Genomic DNA, 20697 nt, shown 5'->3' with positions numbered 1-20697 from the left:
TTGGTGGGGGCTTGGTTGTGCTCAGTCTAGTCTGTGCTGCAGGGGGATTTGAGCTGGTGAGCTGCATAGCTGTTGTTTGGCTTTGTGGTCGTGCTACATCTTCATAGTGGGTGTCAGTCTGCTGCATGAATGGATTGGAGGGGTTTGAAATGGCTAATGTTGCAGCTGCGGTCTGGCTTCTGATCCTTGGTCGTGCTTCATGATCAGTGTGGGTTTGGGTCTGCTTTCTGGGTGGATGTGCGGTGGTGACATCCTGTGTGGACCTTGTGAGTGTGGGTCTGGTGTCATTCCTCGTGTTAGGGACTCGTTTGTCAATAAGGGTGGGTTTCCAAATGGCTGGTAGGCGGGAGGTGTCATCTCGTTTGTTCATGCTGTGTGGGCGTTTTTCTATCTCAATGGCGCGGGTGATAGAGGGAGCGGTTCGGAGCTCCCATGTAACACCTATCCTGCGCAGACTGCACTGGCTGCCTGTTGTCTTCCGGGTGCGCTTCAAGGTGTTAGTTACTACCTTTAAAGCGCTTCATGGCTTAGGACCGGGATACTTATGGGACCGTCTACTGCCAACGTCTATCTCCCAACGACCGGTGCGCTCTCACAGAGAGGGGCTCGTCAGGGTGCCGTCAGCCAAGCAATGTCGACTGGCGGCCCCCAGGGGGAGGGCCTTCTCTGTGGGGGCTCCTACCCTATGGAACGAGCTTCCCCCTGGACTGCGACAACTACCTTACCTTGGGACCTTCCGCCGCGACCTTAAAGCCTACTTATTTCGTCTTGCTGGACTCGCTTAAAGTTTTAAAATTATCAAATTGATTTTATGGGTTTTAAATTTCTTGTAAATTTTATAGGGAAATATTTTATTTAAAGTAGCCATATGGAATAGGTTTTTTAAGGGTTGTTTTTAGCTTTGTATGTGTTGTTTTGCTTCCCTGTATTTTATTCTGGCTGTACACCGCCCTGAGTCCTTTGGGAGAAGGGCGGTCTATAAATTAAAATATTCTATTCTATTCTATTCTCTCAGGTTGGCATTCCTGTGTCATTCTGTTCTCTGCTGTTTAATATGTTAGTAGGGGTTATATTTTGGGCTCAGAATCTGTGAAAATAGTTCAGAATCAGGACTGAACCCATGGTCATTATCAAGGCTACATTTACAATGTTAAATTGTAAGAACACTAAGAGGATAGATTCATCAATAGTTTCAGTGAGTTCATTAAGCACTTTATTCGCTGATGAAATTTACTGGATAATCACAATAGCAGCCAAAATATTTCTATCACTAACTATACCTGAATTTTACCTTAATAATATAGTTTAAGATTTGGTACTGCCAATCCACTTTGTTTATTCCAAAATAAACAAAGTTTCCTTTTATGCATAGTCCTAACTTTAATCTTTATTTTTTGCTTGAATATGTAAAGGTTTTTTTTGCTTGAATATGTAAAGTTGAGCCAGACATCCTAGAAGGTGAAGTCAAATGGGCCTTAGGAAATCTGAGCAACAACAAAGCTAGTGGAGGAGATAGTATTCCAGCTGAGCTATTCAAAATCTTAAAAGACGACACAGTAAAAGTGCTACACCCAATTTGCCAGCAAATTTGGAAAACTCAACAATGGGCACAGGATTGGAAAAGGTCAGTTTACATTCCAATTCCAAAGAAAGGCAATGCTAAAGACTGTTCAAACTATTGCACCACTGCACTCATTTCACATTCTAGTAAGGTTATGCTTAAAATTCTATAAACTAGGCTCCAGCAATACGTGGGTCAAGAACTACCAGAAGTACAGGCAGGATTTCATAGAGGCAGAGGAACTAGAAATCAAATTGCCAACATATGATGGATCATGGAGAAAGCTAGGGAGTTCCAGAAAAACATCTACTTCTGCTTCATTGACTACGCTAAAGCCTTTGATTGTGTGGATCACAACAAATTGTGGCAACTTCTTAAAGAGATGGGAGTACCAGACCATCTTATTTGTCTCTTGAGAAACCTGTATGCGGGTCAAGAAGCCACAGTGAGAACTGGACACGGAACCACTGATTGGTTCAAAATTGGGAAAGGAGTCCGGCAAGGCTGTATACTATCACCCTGTCTATTTAACTTATATACAGAGCACATCATGAGAAAGGCGGGGCTAGATGAATCAAAAATTGGAATTAAGATTGCCGGAAGAAATATCAACAACCTCAAATATGCAGATGATACCACTCTAATGGCTGAAAGCGAAGAGGAACTAAAGAGCCTCTTGATGCGGGTGAAGGAGGAGAGTGCAAAAGTTGGCTTGAAACTCAACATTAAGAAAACTAAGATCATGGCATTTGGCTCTCTCAATTTCTGGCAGATAGATGGGGAAGAAATGGAGGTAGTGACAGATTTTATTTTCCTGGGCACCAAGATCACCACAGATGGGGACTGCAGCCAAGAAATTAAAAGATGCTTGCTCCTGGGGAGGAAGCTATGGCAAATCTAGACAGCGTACTAAAAAGCAGAGACATCACCCTGCTAACAAAAGTATGTATAGTCAAGGCTATGGTTTTCCTAGTTGCAATGTATGGCTGTGAAGGCTGGACCATAAGAAAGGCTGAACACCAAAGAATTGAGGCCTTTGAACTCTGGTGCTGGAGAAGACTCCTGCGAGTCCCTTGGATTGCAAGATGAACAAACAAGTCAGTCCTAGAGGAGATCAACCCTGACTGCTCTTTAGAAGGCCAGATCCTGAAGATGAAACTGAAATACTTTGGCCACCTAATGAGAAGGAAGGACTCACTGGAGAAGAGCCTAATGCTGGAAAAGATTGAGGGCAAAAGAAGAAGGGGACGACAGAGAACGAGGTGGCTGGATGGAGTCACTGAAGCAATAGGCACGAGTTTAAATGGACTCCAGAGGATGGTAGAGGATAGGAAGGCCTGGAGAAACGTTGTCCATGGGGTCACGATGGGTCGGACCTGACTTCGCAACTAACAACAACAACAATGTAAAGTTAGTAAATTGTCTTCCCACCAAAGATGGTCCCTATTTTTTCTACTTGCATTTTTACGTGCTTTCGAAACTGCTAGGTTGGCAGAAGCTGGGACAAGTAACAGGAGCTCACTCCGTTACACAGCAGCACTAGGGATTCGAACCGCTGAGCAGTTCGAATAAATTTATGAATAGTGATGCTTAAATAAATCTATTACATTTTGTTAAAAGGGCCTAATTCAGAGGGCCTTAATCAGTTTATCATTAATACGAAATTTGCTGTTATTTGCTGCAAATATTAATTTCCCACCTCATATAAATTGAATGTTAACATTTGCAGCTCATTCTTATTAAACCAATATCCTGATACTCAACCATATTGCTGTACAGGTAGTCCTCAACTTACAACTACAATTGAGCCCAAAATTTACGTTGTTATGTAAGTCATTTGTTAAATGAGTTTTGCTCCATTCATGACCTTTCTTGCCACAGCTAAAGCGAACCGCTGCAGTTGATCAGTTAGTAACTCAGTTGACTTGACTTGTCAGGAGGTCAAAAAAGGTGATCACATGATCTTAGGACACAGCAACGATCATAAATATGAACCAGTTGCCAATCATCTGAATTTTGATCACATGGTCATAGGAATCATAGAGATGCAAAGGTTGTAACTGTGAAAAATGGTCATAAGTCAATTTTTTCAGTGCCAATGTAACTTTGAACAGTCACTAAACAAACTATTGTAAGTTGACGACTATCTGTATATGTTCCATTGTTAATCTATACAAGCCTTGGATGTAAATATATCATCAGTTTATAATTTTATGATTTTGATTTGCTAATTTGATTACTATATATTACTATATATCGTTCTCTTGCTGTATACTCCTTGCCAGTTATTCTAATGCATATGTGATTACAATAAATTTTTATTATTTTAGGTCCCTTTTCATTACAAATATTTTGTATCCTTGTGCGAAAATTAAAACTGCAAATTGTAATGAATATAAAGGCCAAATAATTATGCATCAAGAAATATCATAGCTACTTTCTTGTTCTTCTCTGATTTATTTGATCATTGCATTCAAAATAGAGAATATTTTTTAAAATAATTTTTTTAATAAATTGATTAATCAGCTCTTCAGAAGTATCTCTGTTTATCTAAAATTAACCTAACAATCAGTTTCTTTTGTTTTTTCTGAATATATGAACCAACATTTGTAATGTTAAACATTTTAACACTTTGGAAAGCATTTTTGTTTTATAAAATTAATTTCCTTGTTAATTCAATTTACTTCCATTATACCTAGTTGATTAGAATTTACTTTTATTGTTTTTTTTCTAAAACTGACATTGGATTATGCTTTTGTACCAATTCAAACTGCTTCAATTCTTATCTCTCATTATGACTTCATTTAACATATCCAATTGGCACATACCTGAAATGTGCACACATATGATGGATAGATAGTGAGATTTATATAAATAAATAAATAAACATGTTATGAACTAAGAAGAATAATGTTCATTCTCGCAGTAAGATTAATAACTCAATGAACAAATTATGGATTATGAAGTGATAAATTTGCCTGTCATAAGAAGTAGCTAACAGTAGCTTACATTTATCTCTGTAATAACATATTTAAAGTTTTATCAAAGCAATATACAATTGTTTGTCTATTCTGATGAATTGTTTCATTCATTTCTTCTTCCACCTAATTCCAAAGAAATATCATGATCTACATAAAACTGGAAAATGAATTTCTTTCTTTTCCTTATTTACCCTATCTGCTGCCAAGGGAAAACTAAGCAAAGATAAAACTGAAAGCATTTATTATCATGTTGTAAATTTCCTCATAGTACTCAGGAATTAGCTGGAAAATACTTAAGATTTGGATCATTCAAAAAACTGTATCGTCAATTGGGATATTAGTCATCTACTAATAGAAGAGGGCAGTGTAAGAAAATTAAGATTTATTTGAAATAGTGCATATTTAACCATATAGATCCATTACCCAGTCTGAATATTAAGCCTATACAAGACTTGGAAAAGAATAACAGGTACACAGGTCCAAAGTCAAAAAGCCATTTCCAACAGAAGGACAGATTTATTTTGACACTCTTGAACAAAACTTATTAGAACCGGGTGGAAAACTGGATATCATCATACAAAATTAGATATTTGGGAACCACTTGAAGCTATAACATATTGTAAACATTTTGTAAAAACAGACGGACTTTTGGTAGGAAATGTGCTATTTATTTTAGAAAATGTGGATTGTTTCTAGGACTGTGTCAACCTTCCCATGACTTGAATAAAATAACACTGAAGACTAGGACTGTAGTGAGCATGCTCTGAAAAGCATGGATAATGGCAATGGTAATTCTATGAATTTTCTTAGTTTGTCTTGGCCATGGCAACATGCATGATTTAGATGCTCATAGGCCTGATGTGTCAAAACAAGTTAAGCTGAATCAAGAAACAGATGCTGTCTATACATTATGTGATTGATCTGATTCAATTCTAATCTCAAAATTGGCTCTGAACTTAGAAGCATTCCTCCTAAAGGAGCAGGCCATGATTTAGGAATCTTCTTGGATCTATCTCAGTAGGCAAAAGTAGCTAGTAGACAACTTCAAGTCTTTTTGGTGCAAGATACTCATGCAACAGTGGCTAATGCTTTCATAACCTTGCGGTTACTACAGGTAATTGCAGTATGCATTTTATATAGGGCTGACCTCAAGAATAACTCAGAAACTTGCAATTGTTCAAAATATAAGACATAAACTAGTGTAGGCTGGACTACTAATATTCAATATTGTTATACCTATTCTAAAGTAACTGCATTATCAGTAGGCTTCTGTAGAGACATTGCAGAAAATTTGTGAGGAGTTAGTGGTATGGTCCATTTTTCTTCCCTTTGCATATATAAAATAAATACTCAAAGCAGTATTTGAATCACTATCATTTGCCATATATTTTTATAGTAAATGCATCCTCCGTTTACACACTAAGAAAGAGTTAGTTACAAGCTCTGTAGATTGCATCATTGTATTGCAATTCACTCTTGCCTTTTAGTCTTTTGTCTGTATTGTTACTTATAACAATAAACATAAAGTTAGAGCAGCCCTGACTGAGTATAATTTGAGTATAGGACTGATTGTTGGATAAGTGATTGTATTGTACACTGGTCAAATTGTGGGAATTATTATGGAAAAATAAAAAATTTTTGCAAAAAAAACAAACAAAAAAAAAACACAATAAACATAAAGTAAAAAAGGGGGGGGATCCTTGCAGATTTACTCTGCTAACTGTTGTTTTTCATAGTTAGAAACATTGTACCTCCCTGTGGTCATGTGATCAAAATTAAGATGTTTGGCAACTGACATGTATTTATGATAGTTGCAATGAGGGTCAAATCATCAACTTTTGAGTTGTTCTGATAAGCAAAGTCGAGGGTAAGCCAGATTCATTTAACAACCATGTTACTAACCTACAACTGCAGTGATTCACTTAACAACTATGGCAAGAAAAATTGTGAAATGGGTCGAAACTCAATTAACTTCTGTATTGCTTAGCAAAGTTTTGGCCTCCATTGTGGTCATAAGCCAAGAACTATTTGTACCTTTTCTTTGCGTCTACAACCATCTTAGTACTTATTCAAAAAAATGTCTTGTGACGTTTCACCCTCTTGACCCTGTTGTGTTTCAATTCTGCCCATTAGTATTAACATAGCCTCTGAATCAATTCAATTCTGAATCATTCTTGAGAGGAGGAGGAGGAGGTGGAGGAGGAGGAGGTGGTTATCCATTCAGTTAAATTCCACTCTTGACAATTGTATGGGATAAGTCTCTCCACATCTTCCAATCTTGCACTATTTCTTTGAGTTTTCTACTCTGTCTGGTGTCAGCTTTGAGAATGTCCAGCCGTCATGTTCTTTGATGGGCTGATCTTCTTTTACTGCTAACTCTTCCAAACATAATTGCATTCTCCAGTGAATTTCCCTACATGACATGGCCAAAATAAGTTAAATGCAGTTTCAAGATTTTGCCTATTTATGACATGTCTGATGTTATGCACGAGCCTTCTCTAGCACCACAGCTAAAACAAATCAATTTTATTTTTCTAAGGTCCAAAAACTTTAAGGGGATATTACTGGCCAATTATAAAATACCAAATTGTTAGTATGTAGTGCTTCGGAATCTGTACATATGAAAAATTAGGCATTTTTTGTTTCTTGTTTTATAAACATTTTTTTCTATAACCAAACATACAACTTATCTTAATACATTGCATCGCTTCAGTTCAACTTTGGTTATATAAACTGAATGTTTTCATCAAACGTTTGGGATAATAATGGAGATGCAGCTATTCTCTGATAATTATCTGTTCATTAGGAAGGCATCTGCTTACAGGAAAAGTCTACAATGATAAATCAGACTGCAACATATCATCATGGTAACTTCTGACCTGTAGAAGAGTTGACTATATTCCTTCCAGGCACTGCCAGTACAGTAGCTGAATGACAGTAAGGGAATATATTTCCCATCTATCTTGGCCCACTTCTCAGAAGTGATAGCCCTTATTTAGTTTTTCATGCCATCTCTTTGGCATCTATTCTCCCCTGAGTTATGTTTTCAAAAACTAATTTTGATAAAATTGGTAAGCAAGTTCTTTGCTCAAATTCAAGGGACAATCTTATTTAGGAACTCCTTTTCTTTTACCTTGAATGTTCTCTTGTAGCACAGCTGTGCTTGCTACATAGGTACCTGATTAATATGCTTTGACTTCTTAATTGTGCAAAGGGACCAATTATAGAATATTATTATGATGTACCTTTGTCCCTGTAGTGATTGAAACTCAGACTGATACTGCACCAAGCCATATATTATGACAAGTATTCCTCAGGGTTTGGATTAGATACTTGAAAATTGTTAAAATGATAAAATATAAATACAGAGGTATGCATGCTATACAATTAATGTAATACACAGGAATGTATAAAATTCATATACATCTGTATTGCTAGGAAAAAGGACCCTTCTTGCCAATATAAATAGGGATATCAAAGGTTTTATATAGTTCAAAGCAGAAAACATAAAAGTGTTAAAACTGTACATAAAAGAGGCTCCCTTCACATAGAAGACAAACGTCACTTGCAGGATGCATCATTTTCTCCAATCCCAATGTTGTGAAATGCAATTAACTATATAACCAAAGTATATATGTTGAACATCAATGTCAAGGGATGAAGAGAGGCGTGAGACTTGCTTGGGGACAGAGGAGGACATGTGCCACGACCGATGCACCCCCACCCCCGTTCCAGGATGTTTGGATGAGGCTTGGGCAGACTGCCATCTAGACTGTCCTCTTTGTTTTGTTTTTCCATCTGAAGCCCATCCTCATTTTGGATTACCATCATATCATGACATTCTTGCCACTCGGAGATGGACCCTTTTTATTGCCGATTTTTATTTTTATCTGTTTATCTTCAGTTGTTATGCGCTATTCATCTTGTGAACTCTTGCGCCTGCGAGGTGCCCCCGCCTCGCAGGAATGGCCCTCCTCGTTACCAAGGGCCGGCCTCCATGACGGGTCTTGGGACCCACAGAGGTGGCATGCGAAAAAGAAGAGCCTGTGGGGTTTTTTAGAGAGGGAATTTTTAAGGGGTGGGAGGGTAAGGGCGGGTAATGGGGGTAACCCGTCGGGTAGGGGGCCAGTTCCTGCACATGCTCGCGGCGGTTTTTCTCTACCAGGTTCGGAGGCTATGGGGGAGGAGTGTGTTCCTATTTGTGAGGGTGGTTCTATCGACACGGTAAGTGGGAGAGGCAGGTATGGCGGAAGCGAGGGGTCATATCAAGTTCCGGGAGCGCGTGCTCGATGTCTGAAAGCGATCACGCGCTCCGACCCCTTGGACTTCTCCCGTTCCCCGGATGGTCAGGATCCTCAGAGCTTGGGCCTTCGGTTGATGTTGTGCAATGCCCGGTCCGTGGTGAACAAAGCCCCCCTTGTCTGTGACCTTATACAGGGGGGTTCCGCGGACCTTATGGGCATTACGGAGACCTGGTTGGGCACTGAAGGGGGCGTGCCCCTTGTTGAGATGTGCCCACCGGGTTTCCGTGCATTCCATCAGCCGAGGGCCCAGGGTAGGGGTGGGGGGGTGGCGGTTGTGATTAGAGAGAGTCTAGAGCCGAGGGAGACCACTGTACCTCAGATTGCCGGGTGCGAATCCCTCTTTGTGAGATGGGGTCGTAGGTGTCAGATGGGTTTGCTGATCACGTACCTGGCTCCTTGCTGCGTGACAGCCGCCCTGCCCGAGCTTCTGGAGATGCTGGCTGGGGTGGCAGTTGAGACCCCCAGACTTTTAGTCATGGGGGACTTTAACTTGCCATCTTCCGGCTCGTCATCGACGGCAGCTCGGGAGTTCACGGCTTCCATGACGGCCTTGGACCTGACTCAAGTAGTTGATGGCCCTACTCACATTGGGGGTGGCACTCTGGATTTGATTTTTCTCTCTGGTCAGTGGTTGAGAGATCTGGACTTAAAGGAAATAGTCATTGAACCTTTGTCATGGTCAGATCACTCTCTTCTTCGCCTGGACTTTCTGACCGCCATTCACCACCGCAGGGAGGCGGAGCCGATACGTTGGTTCCGCCCCAGGCGCCTGATGGACCCGGATGGGTTCCGGACGGAGCTTGGGCCATTTCCTGAGGGTCTGGCTCACGGCTCGGCTGAGGAACTTGTTGCGGCCTGGGAACGGGCCGCGGCGGGGGCCTTAGACCGTGTCGTGCCTTTGCGGCCTCTGACCCGGCGCAGGTCCCAACCGCCCTTGGTTCTCCGAGGAGCTGAGAGGATGAAGCGCCGGAGAAGACGCCTAGAGAGTTCCTGGAGGTCTAGCCGCTCGAAGCTGATCGGACACTAGTGAAGTCCTATACTAGGACTTACCTAGTGGCATTGAGGGAAGCGAGGCGTAGCTACGCCTCCTCCCTCATTGCATCGGCAGATAACCGCCCAGCCGCCCTGTTTCGGGTGACTCGCTCCCTCCTACACCAGGGGGAGCGGGATGACCCGTTGCAGGGACGTGCTGAGGAGTTTAACGGTTATCTATACGATAAAATCGTTCAGCTTCGGGATGGTCTGGACCAAGATTGCGGTGATGCGGGTGAGATGCTCGAGGGCGGTCTTGGTGACATTGTTTGGGATGAGTTTGACCCTGTGGCTCCCGAGGACATGGACAGGTTGTTGGGTAGGTTGAATGCCACCACGTGTTTACTGGACCCGTGCCCTCTTGGCTGGTGCTGGCCACTCGAGAGGTGACACGAGGCTGGCTCCAGGCGATTACGACCGCTTCTTTGGTGGAGGTGTCTTCCGCCTGCCTTGAAAGAGGCGGTGGTGAGGCCCTCCTTAAGAAGCCGTCCCTGGACCCGGCTGTTTTAGGTAATTATCGTCGTCTCCAACCCGCGGCGAAGGTTGTAGAGAATATGGTGGCATATCAATTTCCCTTGCACCTGGATGAAACTGTCTATCTAGACCCGTTCCAGTCCGGTTTTCGGCCCGGTTACAGCACGGAGACGGCTTTGGTCGCGTTGGTGGATGATCTCTGGAGGGCCAGGGATAGGGGTTGCTCCTCTGCCCTGGTCCTATTAGACCTCTCAGCGGCTTTCGATACCATCGACCATGGTATCCTGCTGCGCCGGTTGGAGGGATTGGGAGTGGGAGGCACCGTTTATCGGTGGTTCTCCTCCTATCTCTCCGACCGGCCGCAGTCGGTGTTGACGGGGGGGCAGAGGTCGGCCCCGAGGCGCCTCACTTGTGGGGTGCCGCAGGGGTCGATCCTCTCGCCCCTTCTGTTTAACATCTACATGAAGCCGCTGGGTGAGATCATCAGTGGTTTCGGTGTGAAGTACCAGCTGTATGCGGATGACACCCAGCTGTACTTTTCTACACCGGACCACCCCAACGAAGCTACCGAAGTGCTGTCCCGGTGCCTGGAGGCCGTACGGGTCTGGATGGGGAGAAATAGGCTCAAGCTCAATCCCTCCAAGACAGAGTGGCTGTGGATGCCGGCATCCCGGTACAGTCAGCTAAATCCACGGCTGACCATCGGTGGCGAGTCATTGGCCCCGATGGAAAGGGTCCGCAACTTAGGCGTCCTCCTGGATGAACGGCTGTCTCTAGAAGATCATTTGACGGCCGCTCCAGGAGAGCGTTCTACCAGGTTCGCCTGGTACGCCAGTTGCGCCTTTCTGGACCGGGATGCCCTATGCACGGTCACCACGCACTCGTGACGCCTCGCCTGGATTACTGCAATGCTCTCTACATGGGGCTCCCTTGAAGGGCATCCGGAGGCTGCAGTTAGTCCAGAATGCGGCTGCGCTGGTGATAGATGGAGCCCCGTGGCTCCCGTGATAACACCCATCCTGCGCAGGCTGCACTGGCTACCTGTGGCTTTCGGGTGCGCTTCAAGGTGTTGGTGACCACCTTTAAAGCGCCCATGGCATTGGGCCGGGTTACTTACGGGACCGCCTACTGCTATCGAATATCTCTCACCGACCCGTGCGCTCTCACAGAGAGGGTCTCTCAGGGTGCCGTCAGCGGCAATGTCGCCTGGCGACGCCCAGGAAGGGCCTTCTGTGGGGCCCCCACCTCTGGAATGAACTACCCCGGTCTTCGTCAGCTTTCGGACCTCCGGACCTTCCGCGGGCTTAAAACATATTTATTTAATTGTGCAGGGCTGAGCTAAATTTTAAATTACTGGTTTTAAATTGGCTTTTATTCTATATTTTAATTTTAAATTAACAGGCTTTTAGAATAAGTTTTTAACTGTTTTATATTCTTTATATTGTATTTATGTGTTTTTAAATGCCTGTACACCGCCCTGAGTCCTTCGGGAGATAGGGCGGTATATAAATTTGATCAATAAATAAATAAATAAATAAATGCTGATACAGCTATCCTTTAATAAGGAAAAGAGTTTTGACAGAGCTCTGCCCTGCACTAAATATAGCTTTAATGCCATGAAAAGTGCCCATGAAAGAGATTTAAAATAAGATGGATTGACAACATCAGCAAGAATTGTGGGCCCAATTGGCAAAAGAAATCTCAGGGCCATATAGGTTGGGAATATGTGGAATAGGCCTTCACCCTGTAGTGGATAGAGAATGGCTAAAATGAAGGAGGAGGAGGAGGAGGAGGAGGAGGAGGAGGAGGAGGAGGAGGAGGAGGAGGAGGAGGAGGAGGAGGAGGAGAAGAAGAAGAAGAAGAAGAAGAAGAAGAAGAAGAAGAAGAAGAAGAAGAAGAAGAAGAAGAAGAAGAAGAAGAAGAAGAAGAAGAAGAAGAAGAAGAAGAAGAGGTACCATTTTAGTTGGAAGGTAACAGTATTCTGTGCATCTAAGATTATAGTCATGCTGGCCACATGATCAGGGAAGTATCTTTGGTCAATCTAAGAAATGGAAATGAGCACCACCCCCTAGAGTTGGACACAGTAGGGAATCTTTACCTTTACCTTTAGCTATACTGGTAGTTATATAATATTTTCATATGAAATGAAAAAAAAATATTTTCCCTCTGGATATTTTTGAACTATAATACCAAAATAAATGGCATTTGAATTCTGATAGGTACTCTGATAGATTTTAGTTACAGTATGTATCATTACTGAATTGAGTCCCAAAGGGAGATTTGCTGTTTAGGTTTTGTTGCTGGTTTACAGAGTTGTGAATGTTTATTTGGATAATGAATTTTTTTCATAAGGTTAATAATGCATGGTGATGGATTCACATTGTATACATAAAGGAAAACTCTTTTTTTGACAATCCTAGTTATGTCTCAGAAAGATATAATGAGACTTACTATGATTTGGAAAATGTAAGGAGAAAAGTAAAAAATAATTTGTATGAGCCTTATATATTTAGAAGCAATGTGGTGGCTCAGTAGGTAAGACATTGAGCTTGTCGATAGAAAGGTTGGCAGTTCAGTGGTTCGAATCCCTAGTGCTGCGTAACAAGATGAGCTCCCGTTACTTGTCCCAACTTAGCAGTTCAAAAGTACATAAAAAATTGAAGTAGAAAAATAGGAACCACCTTTGGTGGGAAGGTAACAGCATTCCGTGTGCCTTTGACGTTTAGTCATGCCAGCCACATGACCACAGAGACAACTTCAAACAGTGCTGGTTCTTCGGCTTTGAAACAGAGATAAGCACCTCCCCCTAGAGTCGGGAATGACTAGTACATATGTGCAAGGGGAACTTTTACCTTATATATTTAGGCTTTCTGAAATTCTCACCAATTCCATGCAGTTTTGAAAGTACTGACCATTTTTAGGCTTCAGATAAAATAATTAACTAAGAACTCAGTAGACTGATGAATGGGATTCTATAGTATGACAAATATATTATATTCACCCTGTGACTTCCTATCTACTTGTGCCATGTTTAGTCATAACCTCTTTCTCCTCTGTATGCTATCTTTGTCTTCTATATTAACATGTGCAATATTTTTCTAAGCTATAAGGAGTTTAGTGTCAATCAAGTAGGTATAAACTTTAATACATTGTGAAGTAATTGGTTTTATTTACAAAAATACAGTTTGAGGATAGTGGATATAAATCCATTGCCCTTTCTAAATAACAAAATAACATTTTTGAAAGATGCTTTTTAGAATTTAAAATGTGTGATGACTTATTTTTCAGATGCAGAAATTTTAATAATTTCCCCTCATAGAATCATCTTACATGGTTCTTTATTTAATTTATTTTCAGGTGCCCTTAAGTCAGTGTTTAGTTCTGATGGCTTCCTGGATAAGGCCCTCTAGCTTTCTTGGCAAGACACCAGATATAATTTGTTATTGCTTGATTTTTAAAGCTTATGGCTTTTGCCTAAGATGGGACTAGTCTCTAACCTGATGTCTTAACGACACACCAAACTGGCTTTTCATAATTACTCACTCAGAAGAAAAAGATTTACATTACCTGAATGACATTGGGGAAGCTCTGCAATTACTTTCTAGCCATGCAATTTCTTACTTGCAATTTCTTTAACAAAGCATATATGACTTTTAATAACTTATATATGTAGATAATCATATTGGCCTATTTTTCTTTTAATTTTAAAATTAAATTAAAATTATTTTTTAAATTAAGGAGACAAATTCCTTGTGTGTCTAATCACATTTGGCCAAAATAAAGTATTCAATTCAATTCAAAAGAGAGACATTCTATCAAAACCCCATACTTTTGTCTTAATATTACAGATAGATTTTACTAGTTGCTACATTAAATTTTGTATAACAACATAGAAAATAACTGATATTTCATTTTTTGATGTTATGATGAGTAAATTCATTCTGGGTAGTGATCCTGCTAAGAAACTGTGCATGCAAAGTTCATAAAATATTATCAACTTATTAAGGACAGGACAGACTTTGTCTTGAAATTCTTATCCAATCTTTTAAATCAGTGGTAGTCAACCTGGTCCTACCGCCCACTAGTGGGTGTTCCAGCTTTCATGGTGGGCGATAGGGGTTTTGTCCGATACTGAAGCACTTTCCTTTTTTTTTAATTTAATTGACTTTTTAAAAAAATTTCATAGCGTTATTTAAACACCTTTTCATTAGGTTTTCATAAAATTCTCTGTGACAATTTAAATTTCTGAAAATATACTATTTGTATCGCTCGCACATAAGTTTAGTTCACGTTACATAAGTGAAACTAAATGTCATTATAGTGTGACCGCAAACAAAAGAGCCTCATTCCAGAATAGCTTGTGCATCTCCCCCACCACCACTCAGCTGTAACAGACAAGCAGAGCTGGTAGCCGGCACCCCCCCCCCCCACAAACCCAATCCATGATGCGTGAGAGGCATGCACAGATGACAATACACAGCACATTACTGTGGAACTGGTGGGTGGTTTGAAAATTTTACTACTAACAGAAATACAAAAGTGGGCAGTAGGTATAAAAAGGTTGACTACCGCTGTTTTAAATAGTAATTCACCATGTGTAAGCTGGCTGGCAATATAAATTTGTTTAATAAAGAAATAAATACATGATAAATTTTATTAAAACAGCATCAAATTTATAATACACAATTGCCAACTGAAAGTAAAATTTGCATATGATTATTTCATTTGTTTTGACACTTTTAATATCATTTTTCTTTCAGTACAAAAATAGCTGAGGTTTTTTTAACCAGGAAAAAAAAAATCGCTTGTAGAGAATTGACTTAAATTGTTTTTGTTTTCCTATCTATTATCATTTTAAAAGTTCACTACTCATAGATATAAAGCCAACTGGCTGATTTATGCAGCAACACAGCAGAAATCTGGTTATTTTGATTTTTTTTAGTTTCTCAAAAGCTGATGTATTCTCCTAAATAACAACCAAAGCCTTCTTGCTAGCTTAATTTTACTGTGAAATTATGTGTCTAGCAAAATAGAGTATGTTTGTATATAGTGCAGAGTGATACCATATAAAGCAAAGTAGAAGTGTCATTTAAGAAAGGTCATTCTGCTGTGGAAATTATTCTTACTTTTATCTTGAATGCTATTGTTTAGTTTTCAAACTTTCTCAAGACATTCAGCTTAATTATGACAGTGCATTCCATTAACTAACTGAAAAAATGAAATAAAATGAAGAATGACCTTTAATCAGGCAAAAATTATAAAGGATTTGACAGTTTTATGAACTTATTTTTAGTTATATAAAAATTGCATTTTCCTTTCTTTTCCTCATGGTAAGTGAAAGAAAGGAAAATCACTTGGGATTTTCTGACTACCTGGAAAATTGAATTTTAAATAAATGGGAAAAATAGAATAAATATTATTTAAATACCAGGAGTTTATTCTTTAATAAATTAAGGTTTATATTAGAGTATAAAGGAAATTAACCTTTCACTGTGTTTGTCACTGAGTGCACCTAGATTTTGGGGAAGAAGTCCAAGTGCGAATGCAGAAAATGAATCTTCAGTGAAATGTTGCATTTTGTGGTCTTGTATGCTGTAAGAAGTTTGTCAACCAACTGAATATAGTTTGTTGCTCTTAGTTGCTAAGAAAATTCCCAGTGACATCCTTGAATGTTTTCCATGCCATTTTCTCTGGTCTTACTAATAGATATTTGAACTGCTTGTCCTTATGACATATCTGATCTGTGGATCAGTTATTTATGGAAATATCTATCTCAAGTAATGAAAACCATCACCTTCCTTGTTCATTGCTTTCACAAAATTTTTCATCAGTCTGAGTTTTATGTGAAGTCAAAATTATCTTTGTCAGGTTAACAAATAGTTCATCTTCCACATTTTCCTTTCCTGGAACAAAAATCTTTGGAATGGCCATTCCTGTTTAATGTGATGTGATTTTCTTTTGCAATTGTCCCATTCACACATTTAACAATAGTACTTGGTACATCCAAGCTACATTCGAAGAGGCAGAGCCATTACTTTTAGATCTCCACAGATATTCTAGTTTTACTCTGTCTATTAGATGGGCTTTAGCAATTGTTTCATCTTTTTTTTTGTTGTTGTTTCTTTCATTATTGCCCCCCCCCCAACAATCTGGGTCCTCATTTTACCTACCTTATAAAGGATGGAAGGCTGAGTCAACCTTGAGCCTGGTGGGACTCGAGCCTGCAGTAATTGCAAGCAGCTGTGTTTAATAATAGGCTTCTTACAGCCTGAGCCACACCACGGCCCAAGTGACTAAATTAGTACACCAGCAAAATGTTATGGTCATAGTATACTTAGATTTTAGTAAGGCATCTGACAAAGTGGATCACAACCTACTTCTTGGTAAGCTAGAAAAATGTGGAATAGACAACATCACCACCAGATGGATTTGTAGCTGGATGACAAACCATACTCAAGAAGTAATCCTTAATGACACTACATCTACATGAAGGGAAGTAAGCTGTGGGGTACTACAAGGTTCCATCTTAGTCCCAGTATGCTTCAATATTTCATAAATGACTTAAATGAGGAAATAGAAAAGGAACTCATCAAATTTGCAAATGACACTAAACTGGAAGGAATACCCAATACCTCAGAAGACAAGCTCAGAATCCAAAAGATCTTGACAGACTTGAACAATAGCCTATCCAACAAAATGAATTTTAATGTGGAGAAAAGTTTTACATTTAGGAAAGATATAAGTACAGATTAGGCGAGACCTAGCTCAAAAACAGTAACTGTGAGGGGACCTTGGAGTCCTAATGGATGATCATTTGAATATGAACCAGCAGTGTGCAGCACCAGCCAAAAAGGCTAATACAATCCTGGGTTGTAAACAGAGGCATAGAATCAAAATAACATGAAATACTAGTACCACTTTATAAAACCTTAGTAAGACCACACCTGGAATATTGAATACTACAATTTTGAACACCACACTACAAAAAAAGATGTTGAATCTTTGGAAAATGTTCAGAGAAGAGCAACTAAGATAATCAAAGGCCTGAAGACTAAAATATATGAAGAATGGTTGCAGGATTTGGATTTGGCTAGTCTAGAGAAAAGAAGAACTAAGGATGATTAGCAGTATTCAAATACTTGAGGGGCTGCCACAAAGAGGGAGTCAAATTATTCTCCAAAGCACCAGAGGGCAGGACAAGAAACAATGGTTGAAAACTATTCCAAGAGAGAAGCAACCTAAAATTAAGGAGAAACTTCCTAACCGTGGGAACAATTAACTATTGGAACAACTTGCCTTCATCAATCATAGGTGCTTCATCACTGGAGGTTTTTAAGAAAAGACTGGACAGCCACTTGTCTGAAATTGTATAGTCTCCTGCTTGAGCAGTGGGCCGGATTAAAACATCTCCAGGGTCCCTTCCAGCTCTATTCTATTCTAAATGTCACCTAAGTATATGGAAACAAGCTGTTCAAGTTCCATAGATGAAAGTTAAACTAGTTTCCTCTTCCTAACATTTTCTATTAATGTTATTGTGAATCAGGCTGATATCCTCTGTGACTTTTAGATAATTCCAATTGAGGATTACAATAAGGTTGATCCTTGCAGATTATGATAAAATCAACAGGATTTTCTAGATCAGTGCCATTTATCTATTACATAGCTGATGATTATTAGCTTTTCCAGACTACCAAAACAACAACAACAACAAAAAATTTCTTGCCATTCATTTTTCTTTTTTGTTTCCCAAATGTCCTTTCCTCCAAAGCAATTGCAATAGAAAAATGGACATATGGCTGTGTATTTTAACTGCTGCAACAAGCTGCTGTACCACCTGGCAAGAGAGTAATGTGGAGGTACAAGCCATGCTCTTCACCCCTGGAGGTTTAGCAAGTACTATAACAAAGCACCTTCTCAGTACCTAAATCACACGGAGTGGGAAAAGGGACTGAAATCAGACTCTAAACACTGCTGTTAAATAGGAAACAGGTAGAATTTACTGCTTCAATGAAAGGAATAGAAGACCTGAAAGGCTGAAATTTTTGCTATATGTCTTTTCTATATGTTGTTCTCCATTCCTTCACACTGTTTGTAAAGGCTAACAGCAATTCTACTTATGCCAGGCCTTATGGGAGACATATAATCTGGAACATCTAAATCAGGAATGAGAGATCTAAATTTCCAGATGTTGCTGAACTGCAGTTGTCAGTAATTCCAGGCAATATTGAGGGATTGTGGAGCATTGTGGCTCAGCAACTTCCCTTTCTCTAATCTAAACAATTAATTTATTGACCAACATATAACAATGCCATTTCAGAATGTTAAGAGACATAATAAAAATGAAAGCAACCAAGACTTGTTAAGGTCAGATGAATCTTGCCAGTGTACCTGAAAGACTATAAATCTAATGGAAGAGGAAAGTTGCCTACCTCACAGTCTACTGAATCACTTCCCACACTGTTACAGAAAGGATTTTCTGGATGTACAGATAGTGACACTGGGCAAGGTATTAAGCAAAAATATTAGCTGAAGATTCAGTATGCAGCACACCATGCTAGGGTGAAAAAAAATCAGTTTTCATGAATTTCAATAACTATATTTCATACTCAGATATATAAACACACACACACACACACACACACACACACACACACTGCATATGTATGTTGCAATCGGGGCGGGTTTTAAAATCCATCACTACCAGTTTGCTCATGGGTGCACATGCACTCATACACGCCACTTCTGTGCATGTGCAGAAGCGTCTGGGCAGGTGGGCAGAGCTCCCGCTGCTACTGGTTTACCCAATCCGGGGCAAACTGGTAGCAACCTACCACTGGTTGCAATGATATATATAAGATAGAGAGATAAGAGATGGTGATAATGATGAAAATAGAAAGATGATAGATAGATAGATAGATAGATAGATAGATAGATAGATAGATAGATAGATAGATAGATAGATAGATAGATAGATAGATAGATAGATAGATATGAGGCAGGCAGACAGGCAGAAAAAGATAGACAAAGAGATAATAAAACACACGCTCATAATATCAAATATTTTCCTTATCTTTGTTCTCCACTGGTATCAGTCCTCCCAGATTAATCAGACAGGAAACCCAACTTGAAGAATGACTTCTACTATATTGTAATACTACATTAACAGAAAGATGAAAGTCTGAAGACAGTAACTTCAGTTTGATTTAGTAGTTAAGGCTCCAGGTTAGATGCCAGGAGACTGTAATTTTTAATCCTGCCTTAGGTGTGAAATCTGACTGGGTGATTTTGGGCAATCATGCTCTTTCAGACCAACCTAACTCACATGGTTATTGTGGGGGGAAAGAAAGAGGGAGTATTATAAAGGTTCATTGCCTTGAGTTACTTTTAAAATAATTCTAGTGGAATAACAATCTAATAAATAAATAAAGTTATTGGAGGCTTTTATATATCTCTTGTCTGATTGTTTTGTAGACATAATTTCTTCCCCTTTTTCCCCAAGGTCAGTCACACATTCCATTACAATGTGTATGGCTTTAGTTTTCAAGAACATAAGTATATATATTGCAATATCATGAATTCATGAGATTTTTGATATCCTGCCATAACATTTTTTAAAAAAAATGCGTATAAGTGTGTTTTAATAATTTTGAATCCCTTCTGCCTAATAATTAGGAAGATTCAGCTACAATAAAGTGGCACATTTTGTCTGCATTATGCCACAAATAGATTATAAAAGGTTTCTGCTCTTCTGTTTCCATTATCATCTGGTTCACACATTTTAGAAGTGAGAAATTGTATACTGAACTTTTTTTATTAGCATTCACACTGATTTTACCATTGTTATCTAAAAGCTGCATTCAAGAAAATATGAAATGAATAATATTAAAAAGAAGTGGCTCTTCTTCTCAAAAACAGAAAGCACACTGGAAGGATGGATATAAACACAATATCCATTGCCTTATTTAGATGGGGAAAATCTGAATATTGCATGAAAATGGTGGGAGATTTGATAAAAATAGGGAAATGTGCAAAAATTATCAGCATGTATTCCATTCTATTATCTTTACACTTCTGCACTTGATACCATTTGCAAGGACTTCATGGCCATTTGTAAATTCAGACCTGCAGTCAATGTGCACTGTTGGATATATGACTTGGACTATTATACATTTGGCTTCTGGGCTAAAAATGGGGGGGTGTATTTCACCTCGCCTAACCACTCTATGCATATTCTCTCTATGTGTGTCTCTTTTTTGATACAAGGTATAGATAGATAGATAGATAGATAGATAGATAGATAGATAGATAGATAGATAGAAAGATTGACAGATAGATAGATAAAACT

Source organism: Ahaetulla prasina, chromosome 5 (genome assembly GCF_028640845.1).
Source record: "Ahaetulla prasina isolate Xishuangbanna chromosome 5, ASM2864084v1, whole genome shotgun sequence".
Classification (NCBI taxonomy): Eukaryota; Metazoa; Chordata; class Lepidosauria; order Squamata; family Colubridae; genus Ahaetulla; species Ahaetulla prasina.
This window is presented reverse-complemented; position numbering follows the sequence as displayed.